At 42.4% G+C, this 12,439-nt stretch overlaps 1 long non-coding RNA gene across 1 annotated transcript in view; it reads left to right on the top strand.

Moving 5' to 3' along the window:
* Positions 1 to 6,515, top strand: part of LOC109319257 — a 7,353-nt gene extending 838 nt beyond the window's left edge. The window contains exons 2-4 of the long non-coding RNA XR_002103440.1: positions 1,479 to 1,580; positions 3,649 to 3,744; positions 5,878 to 6,515. This is a non-coding gene — a long non-coding RNA (uncharacterized LOC109319257). The remainder of the gene's footprint in view (positions 1 to 1,478; positions 1,581 to 3,648; positions 3,745 to 5,877) is intronic.
* The last annotated feature ends 5,924 nt before the right edge of the window (positions 6,516 to 12,439 follow it).

Raw genomic sequence — 12,439 nt, 5'->3', positions numbered from 1 at the left:
TTCCCCCAGATCCTGGTGGTCACCCCTGATAAACTTATAGGTGGCCATCAGATCATCCCTGAGCCTGCGCTTTTCCAGGCTAAAGAGTCCCATGTCTCTCAGCCTATCAGCACTTGAGAATTCAGCTTTAAAAAAAAGCTGAATTGGTGGTGGTGGTGGGTTGTTGGTGTCCTGAGTCTATGGAAGAATTCAGTTGCCTCAGAGCCATGGAAACTAGAAGCCCAAGTTCCCAAGCAGCTCCCTGTGCAGCATGACAGTAGACTGGGTGAAATTGCATGAAAAGCTCAAAGCTCACTGAAACTAATGTTTCCATAAACTGGCGTCAACAAAATACTACTTTGTTAGAAAACTCCTGGCCAGCTCTAGTTATCAGTATATTTGTTTGAACTTGGCCTCTTCCATTTATAACCTTTTTGGGTATTTTGCCTTGCCGTTATGTGTAAAGGTTCAAAGTGGTTCTGGGGGATTCCTGGGATAAATGATTGCCTGCAAATGCAGGAGATTTGACTCAACGGCCCAGAAGACCTCTTACAATCCTCTGTTCCGAAATACCAGAGGCCCCAACTCTCTACTGCCCTGTGCCTTGCACTGTCCTTTACACCAGTATGAGCTGGATGCAGAGTGCCACCATTCTGCTTTGTAAATGACTGGTATAAATATTTGTGTGTGCAACAGCACAATAGCACAGCTGAGCCCAGAGGATCTAAGAAATTATTTACTGTACTGAGGAATGTCTTGTGATCTGAGTAATACCAGGTGTGAAGGCAGAATTCATTTCATGGTCTTTTTGCAAGAGAGCTTGGCACTAGGTTTAGGGTTGGGAGGCCTTGCTTCAGTTGGAACTGGACAGTTTCCACAGATGAGAGAAATGGGTTAGGGCAAATGTTTTGGCTGCATGGGAGGATCTAGCAGCCAGGATGTAAGTCAGGCATGTCACTGCAAGGTTGTTTTGAGGAGGTTGGTAAATACCTTGGGGGTATAGGGTTAAGATGGAGTACTTGTTAGAGAAGGTAGAAGATCACCAAGCAGCCCTTTGAAATGACAAATATAAATAATCCAGCTTACAAGTATTACAAAGAGACCATTGTGCTATGTATGGCTGAGCCAAATAGAGCTAGGATGACGCAGAAGTGGGGAGAGATGGATGCACACTGGACTCTCAGAATTGATTCCAAGGAAAGCAATTAACAATCTTTGTAAGCAAATTAACTTGATAGGCAGTGGCTTAACTCTGCTTGGTTTGCATCTATTTACTTTTCACATGAACATTAAGCCTGTTAGTACATCTGTTTCCTATGAGCATTTTCATTTTATATCTTTTTAAATATTTCCTGAATCCAAAAGTAAGACTGTCTGTCAGTTATTGCTTCTCCTCATTGATTTTTATAAGCACTAGAAAATTGAGGAAGTACTTAATATTTTCTGTTTATTTTTCTAACGCTGTAAGGTTATTTTTCCTTTGAATTTTTTTTTTAAAGCTGAATTCTCAAGTGCTGGAAATCAGCACAGCTCCTGTCAAAATGAATAGACATTGATTCACTCCAAGTGCAGATATCAAGCATGGCATTGACAAAACCCAGGTGAGTGCTCAGCTTACTTTCTTTTTTCTGTTGCTACCCTGAGACACTTTGTGTCTGTGATTCTTGAGTATGGTGCCATGAAATCCTTTAAGGGCATTGCAGGGTGCTATGCAACATGAGTAGTGTTAAGTACAAGTTATGTATAGGTGCTTGCACAAGATAAACCCAGAGATTTCAAGTAGGAATCCATGGGCACCTATACACAAGCAGTGAGGCTGCTCCAACACACTGTAACTATATGTGATGGGGGCGATGCCCTGAAGGAAAACTTACCTCAAAGGGAAGAGCTCCTGAACCGGCAGGCTATAGCTGAAAACTGGAAGTCCAATGGGAGGGAGCGGCAGAGAAAAACGCCACGGCAACAAAAGAGGGAAATAAAAAAAGACATAAGAGGTCCAGGAAGAGCTGGGGTCAGCTCCAGCCTTGGCACAGACCTGCTTTATTATGGCTTGCCGATGCCGATTCGCCACCCATCCCCTTAGGGCAGAGGTAAGAGCTCTGCTGGGAGCAGAGTCAGGATGACTGTAAATGAGGTTTCTGGTGGGGCCAGAAGAGCCCCGAGGAAGGAGCTCCAGAGAGGAGCAGTGGTGGCTGCCCCAGGAGGGGGCACATGGAGAAGGGAAAAGCCTGCAAGGGCCAAGGGACATACCTGAAGAGGAGGTGTGGATCCCGGACACCTCCAGACATGATTGGATGGCCAAGGACCCTGCAAAAGGAAAAGAAAGCCAGGAGTCCGGGCCAAAGTAACCACATAACAGAGAAGCAAGAACATCCCTGGCAACAAGGTAACCCAGGGATAACAAGGACCACAAGCCAATCTTTGCTATGGCTGGGAGCTCAGGCCAAATGAGGGTCATACCCTGTTTTCCTTTAAGGTCAAAAGACCAAGACAAAAAAATGATTACTATAGCTCACCTTAGAGATGAGTAGAAAATAACATCTTAAGGTTGGCGTAAGGTGGGACGTAGGGGAGGTGGAAACTGGACAAGCCTGGTTACGGAAGACCCCAGGGAACGTGGGACGTAACATTCTACTCCCAGTAATAACTTACTTTTCCATCGATGACATGGCAGGTGGCAATCCCCTGAAAGCCTTCCAAAGCAAATACTTCAACACCAAACTGTCTGGATCCCAGCAAAACGGCGAAACCTGAGAGGTCCCTAAGAGCTAGCCATATGAGCAAACACCATGGGAACTTTATACTATAGCATGTTGAAACAGACTCAAGTAATAGAGTCTGCTGGAGCATGGTGATTACTGCACTCCAGCAGCCTCCAGCATCTCATGTATCAGCGTCATTCAAGCTTTAGATGAAGCACTCCCACCACCATTTTGAAGCGTAGGTATGCTGATACACAAGACTCTCCAGGTGCTTTAATTACAGTGGCTCTCAGAGCCATTCCAATTAAAGTAACCCCCCATCCTCCCAGAACCAGATCTATAAACACCTCATGTCAAAATCATTCTGACATGTGCTCTTTCAGAGTTTTTTGCCACAGAAGAATTGCTCTGTTCTTTTTCTGTAGTTAATAAATTAGTGAAAGCTCAGGACTGGCATCTGAGATGTATGTCTTGAGTCTAGAACAGTTGAGAATCACTCCTTTATGTGACTTTTTCCCCTGATTATCCTAGAAAAAAAAGTTACTTAATTTTGCATTTACTAAATTCAAACTATAGTGACTTGGCGGAGGTGCATTTGACTGTTCCCTTTTGTTCCATGAACCCTAGTCGGAATCCAAAGAAATGAACCGTACTTTGGAAACTTTCTTTTTCCAAACCAGGGTCTGGTATATTTCTGTGAATAAGACTTTTTTTTTTTCTTTTTACCTGAGAGACCAGGAAGCCAATTTCTGCCTTTACTTACTTAGAAATAAATACCATGGAAGTCAGCATGCATTGTATGTATCCTATTGAACTTGACTCAGACAAATGCTAGACTTTTAGGTCAAACCTTACTTGCTTCATTTATTCATGAATACTGTGTATTCCAGAGACACTGGGTTGTTACCTCTAATTACAGAGAAAAGTCAAGTAATTAAAGGGCTCCTATTTTTCTGTCTCTCTATAGACAAGAAGGAAAACCTGAAAAGCTGCACAGCCTCACCTCTTCCAGAACTTGCAAAAGCCCAACCAAAAGGAACAAAATCTGTGGTTGGAGAATGGGGTGAGCAGACAGGAAACAGCTGCTTTCCATGAGTTGTCACCCCACCAACCCCACAAGGTCCTGAGTCAGTATTCCCTTTTGTATGGTCAGCTTTCATGGCATTGAAACTTTTGCCACTCCCTCTCAAAGGAGACAGTTGTGGAGACAGCGGCCATTTGGAGGGGCATTTCTGGGCTAGGGACAGACATTACACACAAACTGATTTAAGTGGTCAGAAACTGGTTTAAACCTGTAACAGAACAGATGTTCAGTGCACATAAACCAATTTTAAAATGGCTGAAACCAGTTTGAGATAAACCTGGTTGAATGTATCATCAGACTTAGCTGGTTTAACCCAAATCAGTTTATGCAATGTCTGTCCCAGACCCTTTGCTGGTTTAAGTTAAATCAGATTCCCCCAGCATCCTGGCATGCTCTCGGGGCTGAGCTGTCTGCTTCACAGCAGAGCTGGCCACTTCCCTTTTCTCCCTGGCAGAGACTTGCAGACACAGCAGAGTCTGCTGGCTTTCCCGTGGCTCCCCCTCCCCCCTGCTGCTTAAGCAGAGATCCCTTCCTCCTCTTTCCCACAGCACAGACCTTAGCCAGCATGTGGTATGCTAGCTAATACGGCATAGGGCAGATAGGACTGTGTCCACATAGGGCTTTTTGGAGCTAATCAATAGCTAGGCTGGTAATATCCCTGCATTCCTTCCTTTGGAAAAAGCTTTTTACGAAGAGCTTGAACTAATGAGCGAGGTTTTGTTTTCTGATGGGGTGCTAAATACTGATAACAGAGCTGATAGATGCTCTGTTATCAAGGAGTTGTTGGGGGGGAACGGACTCCTCCCTCCCTCCCTCTCTCCCTAATCACAGCGTTGTGACAGGGCCTGACCACACCCCGCCTCAGCTCAGCCCTGTGGAAGTAACGGGAGGCTGCTCGAACACCCTCCAGCTTCTAGCCTGAGCCACTGCAGGCATGTGCCAGCATTTTTTTTCAGTCCAGAGGGGATGTCTGTACGGTTACACAGTGATTTGCAGACTAACCTGCAAGGATTGAATCAATTCAGGCTCAGGCTTTTTGAATGACTGTCCCTAGCCCTGAAGAGACATTCCCTCATAGCTCTGAAGGCAGCATTGTCTTTTTATTATGTTTGTACACTTCCTAGCACAATGGGCAGGGGTGGTCTTGGTCAATGATTAGGAATCCTGTGCACTAGCAAAGTACAACTCATTAGCATAAATACAACAGGGGAGACATATGGGGAATGATTCCCAAGGGTAGCCAAGCTCTATTTGGTAAAGGCCCCAGCATGGAGAGAGCAGCTTTGTCCCTTCCCTGTTCTGACAGTGGGCTTGCCACCAGCTGCTTGTTGTCTCACTTCAGAGTTAATTTTAATTTGGATAATTCCATAGAGAATGAGGGCCGTGCTCCTTGCTTTGGTATGCAATGAATAGATTTCAAGTCTCATATGATTCCTATATTTTTCATCATCCAGCTGCAGATATGGCTAGTGCTAGGAAAAAATGTGCCAACAATAATATTTGAGGAATCACTTTTGTGCTGCCTCAGTTCTTGGGCAACTGAAGTACAACGTATCTTCCTTAAAAGAATCAACACATTTCCTGCATCTTCTTTATTAAGGCATGTAATGCCCACCAGGACATGTCAGAATCTGAAACAAGGGCTTAAAATGCTAACTCTTAAAGAGTTACTTTCCTTGCTCAATCTTTTATATTTAAAATGTGGATTGTTTGGGGCTTTCCCCCAGTATTAGGAATTCTTATTTATTTTGCAGGTTACTTCGAGATGTAATAAGTACCTTCTGTTTCTAATTGGTGCACGTCAGTATTTACCTCATCACCCAAAACTTGTTTTGCTTTCCTTGAGCAGGCAGCCTGCTTCAGGAAGGTTGAGGTGGAAAAATCATACAAGGACACATTTTTTCCCATGATTTCCAGTATATGATAGTATCTCCTGCACTGGAACAACTGTGAGAACAGCCTTACTCATGGTATTTCTATTTCTGATCCTGGCCAGTATCCACACATATTTACCCTTGCTGGTTTAGGTATGTATGTCTAATTATCAAATATTTTCTAAATGCAGAAAAGCTTCAAGTCGGTTCCTATTTTATCTGAATTGCTTTTCCCTAGCAACTTTAAGATGGAGCCAGAGACCTGACGAGATGAATTCAGAAGCTGAATTACAGCTTGCCCAATGCCACAAGAGTACTGTATTTTGTTAACAGAATAACCTTTTATTTCAAGCTCAAGCTACAATCTTAACTGGACAATGTTTGATGCAAACTGCCCTGAGCCATGTCTTCTCTGGCAGTGTTTAAGAAGTGCCCCTAATAGTGCAGTGACTCAACTGATGCTATCAGTGGTCATAATGTCACAGCATTTTCCACACTAAGAATCTCATGCTGCTTAGCTTGGTGGAGTTGCCAGTGTATGGGAGTAATAGCTAGAGATCTTTCTATGACTGTCAAGGTAGGTAATAAGGTGAAGAGATGACATGCTGATGAAAGCAGAGGGAGAGAAAAGGTGGCCTCATGGTTATGGCAGGAAATTTGGGTATCTGACCTTATGCCTTGGCTTTGCTACAGACTTTCCACATGGCCTTAGGTAGATGACTTAGTCACCCTGGACGTTTGCAAACATAAAAAAAACCCACCCCAAAAATGGCACTTTAAACTTGACTCATTACCACACCAAGCACCATGCATGCCCAGAAGAGGCAGCACATTACTTCAACCTGGCTCATCCACATCTGTAAAGACTTTAGTGAGGCTTTTTTGGAACTTTTATCTAATAGCTGATTGACTCAGCTTTAGCTAAAAGTGCCAAAAAACCCCACTGAGGCACCCAATCTTTACAGATGCTGCAAAGCTAGGTTGAAGTAACACTGCTTTTTCCAGGGAAGTGGGGGGTTTTGTTTTTATTATCTGCAAGCAGCCCCAGTAACCAAGTTCATTGCTGCTGAAATGGAAAACCGTCTTTTTTACTACCTTTGTCCAGTCTGCTAAGATCTGCAGGGCAATTGTTTTCTTGAGTCTGATCTGTGACCATGCCCACTCTTTAGCATCACAGAACCTAGACCTTAGCTGGTATCTAAGGGTGGAAAGAGAATATTACCTTTCATTGCCTTTGTCTGTTTGAGTGGCTTTTGTGCTTCCATAAATACTTTTACAGTGGCATAAAGTCCAAGAAGACAAATGAGCATGCCCCTTGTGTTACAAATGCCCCATATTTGTGACACACAGGTGGTATTAATTTATGCCCCTATTTAGCAGTGGAAGTCTGCTTGCTGCCCACACTCTCTAGTCATCCCAGTGGGTGCTCTGGGGGGTCAGAGGGGCCTGATCCTGCAACCTGGGAATTCTCATGCAGGATTGGCCTCTCGGGCAGCCCTGGAGTGTGTGTGTCGCTTTCCCTCTTAAAGACACATCCTGGGGATCCTCTATCAACAGGGGAAACTGGGGTCCTCCACTTGCAGAATGCATCCCTGGGATTTCTGCGGTATATCTTTATAAGTAGGGAAAGTTGGGATTTCCCCCTGCTTACACAAATGTACTCCTAAGACGTGACCTGAAGATTCCCAGGGTTGCATCTCTGTAAGAGAAGAAAGCCGAGCAGGAGCTCTTATGGCTTGAGGGACCCTGTCCTGCATGGGAATGCCCAGGATATGCAGGACTGGGCCCTTCAAGCTCCAGGAGAACACTTCACCCATTGTCCTGTTACATCAATAGGCAAGACAATTAGTGACGTGTGTTTCACACAAGGAAACAACCCAGCGCAGCTAACCCACTTAATTTGACAACATCTATTTCTAGCCTATGACCTACTAAAATGCCATAATACAGTAGTTACTCTGCTATGATACAGATACAAAGCTAAAACAAGTTCCTATGTTTTATGGATTCTATGAAGTGGCCATTGTACAAGTTTAAACATGGCATTTATGTATATTTTTGTGTAGAATTCCTGCATCATGGCAATCTGCTTCTGATGGAAATAATCAGCTTTTTTTTAAAACAGACCAGGCCTTCTCCTTAGAGTCTGAAATATTACTTGTGGTGGGGCAGTTCTGAGGGGTCAACTGAAAAGAGGGCAAGGTAGGAGGATTTAAGAAATCTAATATTTTTGTGTAACAAGCAAAGTAATTGCCTTATGTTTTGCCCATTTGCTTATTATTTGTTGTCTCCTTTTTAAAGAGTACAGGGTATGTGTTATCTCATGACTGGAAAGCAGTTAGAATGTCCTGAGTGTCGATGCAAGTCAAACAATAATTGAACCGATTCCCAATAGCAGTGTATTCAACACGCTAACAGTGTGACACTCCCTGTACCATGTCATGATAATACAGACATCAGGGGAAGGTCAAATTTAGGCCAGTTCAATTAAGTGTGAACAGGTGCCTCCAGACCACCATGAAATAACTATCTGGTTAAGCCACTCTAATGGGGTTTGAGGCATTCACTTCCATCTGTGTGTGTAACTTTAAACCATCCTGCAGCAACAGGTCTTAAATCAGGCTGCTTGACACAGCCATCCCTACATTATCTTTCAGTTATAAAAATAAAGCTGTTAACTATTTTATCCTGACAATAGCCTGGATTTTCCTTTGCTGCAGCAACACAGAGGGAGGAACCGCTATGGAAGAGCTGGGTGGGTGGAATCCTTTTCTCAAATCACTTAATTAGGATGGCTAAGAATTATTCCACATGATGTGGAGCAAGGCGTGGGACAGACATCCAAAACCTGTAGCTCTTCATCAATCTGCAGGAGCCTGGGACCTTCTATACCAAGGCCCTGTGCCTCCATACCAGCTCTGGACTCCAGTGGAGGCACACAGCCACGGACTTCTGAGGGCAGTGGCTGCCCCTGGACTTACTCAGGAGGTTCGGTTGTCTTGGAAGCTCAGAGCCCTGTCCCTTCGGAGGGTCCCACCGAATGTGAAGTTCTGGCCCGTTCATTTCACTCCACACAAAGTACAAATGGAGCGAGCCAGGACTGTGCAGGAACCTGCCTCATTTCCTACACACCAAGTTTTTCAATATGCCAGCATACAAAGTACAAGGTCCCCATGTTTAATTTCATAATATTGCTTCATGTACATATATTATGCAATCTGCCTTCAAGTTTAAACATTGCTTTATTAAACCCCCCACCCTGACCACTAGTACTTTGTATTTGCAAGGACCATTCTGAAAACTTCCTTCCTCTGTTCAATCAAAACTACCATTCAACAGATGCTCAAAGACACTGCATCGCAAACTGGCGAGTAGCAAAGGTGAAGAATGGAAGCTGGGCCTCTTGAGTGTCAGTCAGGCCCTTGGCCAATGGATTATATTCAAGTTATAATTACATATGTTAGGATAAAATATACAGGCATTTACAAAATGTATGCTATATTAATTTGCATCCCACACTGGAGTCTACTAAGTTGTGTGAAGGATACACCAGTTCAGGGTTTGGTCCAGCACATTAGGATTCAAACATGCTCCCAAACATTAACAGATCCTAAGATATGCTGTTCAATTTGGAAATGTTTGTTCACATTTCATGAGAATTCTTTTAGTATGCTGTGAACACTTCTTCCCTTTTTAGGAAATCTCTTTAGAGATGCACTTCAACTGTCTAGCAAAAAGTTTATCCTTGTCAAGCAGTGATATGTACAATTGTACTTGTACATAGTTATTTTTGCAGGGGAGGGGGCTTTCTGTAAATAATTCCCTTATAGGGGAAAATGAATCAATTTGCAGTGCAGAGTACCATTAGTTTTCATTCACAGAAGGTGGATATGTGATGGTTTCTGCATACTGTACCTGCTTCCTGAAATTCAATATACTTTACAAGCTCTGCCTCCAAGAAATTTATAATAAAATTATCACCCACCACATCCCCGTCACACACCTGCCAAGTCTTTTCATTTGTATAAGCAAAGCCTTTCCACATGAAGGATTTTGAGGACATATTAACCTGAAAGGTTCTGCTTTCATATTGCTCTTTAGCAACTTGCTGAATAATCCATTTTGAATGCACTTTCTTTATTAAAGTCCATATTTCAAGTAAACTAACCTTCCCTGTTCTCTTAAGATATTTATCTAATTATGAAATGCTGAAGAAGAGGTTGGACAGGCATCTATCTGGGATGATTTTAGAACAGCAGTTTTCACAGATTGTTTTCTAAATTCTCAAGCTCTGTAACAGACCTGGTCCAAAGCTACATGATGTCAATACTACTCTGTGAAGTTTTCCTTGTGGAATATCCTTCACGTCATTTCTGCATCAGAGTGGGGTTGGATCCTGTGGAATGAACAGGGAAGTTTCACGTATAAAATATGAGGATCCCTCAGGTCTAAATGGGTATCAGGAAATCCTCTAGAGGTCAAGGCTATTCACGAAGAGGATCCATGAGATTTTATATTGTTTCAGGGGTTCTTGGCTGTCCCCTGAAAATCTATGGTGACATAGCAGTAGTGAAGTCCTCCTATTGATGCATCTGCTTCTGGACACTACCGCAGAAGCCTACCACAGCACCACAATACCAGCTCAGCATGCTACCTATAGAGCAACCAATAGTATTTTTAGTTTATATGCAGAGGTGCCTTGGAGTTCTCCCGTACAGGCCAGTTCAGACTGCTGATCTGCAATCCTGTACAGACAGGACCCGAGCCTGGAGTGGTATGATTTAGTCTTAGGTACTCATTCCTCCAGTTGTTTTTTCCTGTCACTCATTCCCTATTTTGGGCATAAGTTTTCTGCTTTCTTTACCACCTCTAACCCTTGAGTTATAACTTCGCTCCCTAGCATGCCACTTCCACTCCCTGCTATCCTGCTTGCAGAGCAAGATACAAGTAGCTCTAGTCCCTTTTATTTTATTTATTTAGCATATACGGTTTCAGCATATTGTTTCAGCCATCTTAAGGCGATGTCATCACCAATGTGAAGAGTTTGAAGGCCACCAGGTAGCATTGTAAATGGACGTGAATCAGCAATGTGGGAAATGGCTTGAACTTATCTGCAAGGGCATTTGTTGTCATTGAAAAAGCCCCATTGGTATAGGTTTGAGGCACAGTGACTCCTTTACACCACAGATGAATGTAACCCAATCCTGCTTTATGAATAACAATTCTATTCTTTTTGTAAAATTGTTTAATAGCTGAGTATATTGCAGGAGAGTGGTAGCTACCTCTTTTAAAGGATGCCTTTAAAAAGGCTGAGCAGTAAATAAAGAAATAGCTGAGCAATAAGTAAAGAAATAGCTGAGCAGTATTTTTTTCCTGTTCTGACAAAATGTAGCAAGTGGAATTGGAGAAAAAGCAAAGCAGAACCTGGTCTTAAATGAGTTTGGCTGTAATACAGTGTTTTTTCAGTGACTGTTTAAGAGTAATGCCAAGTGCTTGGTCTTTATAGGCCAAGCCAGCCCATAACCACAAGCAGGGTCTCTGTGTTTCACGCAAGGTTTCCAACCCAAGCTTTCCAAGCTTTCATTAGGCATGTCTGTGCCCCTCTTCAGCAATAGGAATGGTTAAGGAAGAGACAACACATTGACCTTTAGGGATCTCATCACCTCTTTTAGCAATGGCGCTGGTAGAGGAAGCAGTTAAAGGCTCTAAGAATATAGTCAATAGCATTGAACAAGCACAACAACAAAGTGTTGGCAGCCAGAGATAAATTCTGTATGGAGGAGAGAGACAATTGTAGGACCAGGCAGTTTTATGTCTATTTATACTTATATGTAAAATCTCATTTTATAAAGTCATCCATTAATACTATATTGTATTTTTTTTAATACTGTCTGTCCCCCCAGTTTCAGTATTACCCCAGTCGCTTTTTGCATCACATGCAAAGAATGAATGTTGAGGAGTGATCTCTGCAAAAATGCCTAAAATGTAGTAAATGAAAGCGGCAACTTTTTTTTTTGCATTTGATTAAAACAGTGGAGTCTGAAAGATAACAAAGGTCCATGCACTAAAGCAGATCTGTCAGCCCCAGAATATCTGTAATCAGTCTCTCTCTCAGTGTTTATCATCATTCAAATTAGAAATGTTTTGAAGGGTATTTTTCAAGGAAACCTCTATAGAAGGCCATTGGCTTTACTTTGGATCAGGTCCAGAAGTCTGAATGTGTTTCCTATCACAGTAATATCTGAACATTTTCAAAGAATTGAAAAAAAATCACAGTTGTGCACACTCTTCTCCCCCTTTCCCTTCAATAAGATCCATACAAATTCAACAATCTAATCGTAATTTTAGTTCTATAATTGGAGAAACGGAAACCAAGGAAATGAGTTTTGCATTTAGTTACAAATGCAGCAAGGTCTTTGGATTACTCTGACTTGGGTAAATAATATATTCCATAGGTAGTAAGATAAAGACCCTGTCTCTCTTGTTTGTGAGAGACTTTTGACTAGTCTCATTGTTCCAGTGGAATGTAGTTAATGTGAAAAGTCATGGTCATAGTTGATAGATAATGAATTCAGTTATTTCCATATATGTTTCTGTACAGGCAACCCCAACAAATAGTCTCTTTTAAAACAATATTCATTTCTGTATTAAAACTAGGTACAGTGTTTGTCCCCACTACTCTCATTGGAAAGTGTCCCAAAATCTCCTTCCTGTGGCACATAGAAACCTAAGTTCCAGCCTAAGTGTATTCATTTCCAAATTATATCCATTTGATATTGTTCCATTGCTCTTCTAGAGTT

This window comes from Crocodylus porosus, unplaced genomic scaffold, assembly GCF_001723895.1.
Source record: "Crocodylus porosus isolate Cpor-Errol unplaced genomic scaffold, CroPor_comp1, whole genome shotgun sequence".
In the NCBI taxonomy this organism is placed as follows: domain Eukaryota; kingdom Metazoa; phylum Chordata; order Crocodylia; family Crocodylidae; genus Crocodylus; species Crocodylus porosus.
The sequence above is the reverse complement of the archived record's forward strand: the minus strand, read 5'-3'. Positions and strand labels throughout refer to the sequence as shown.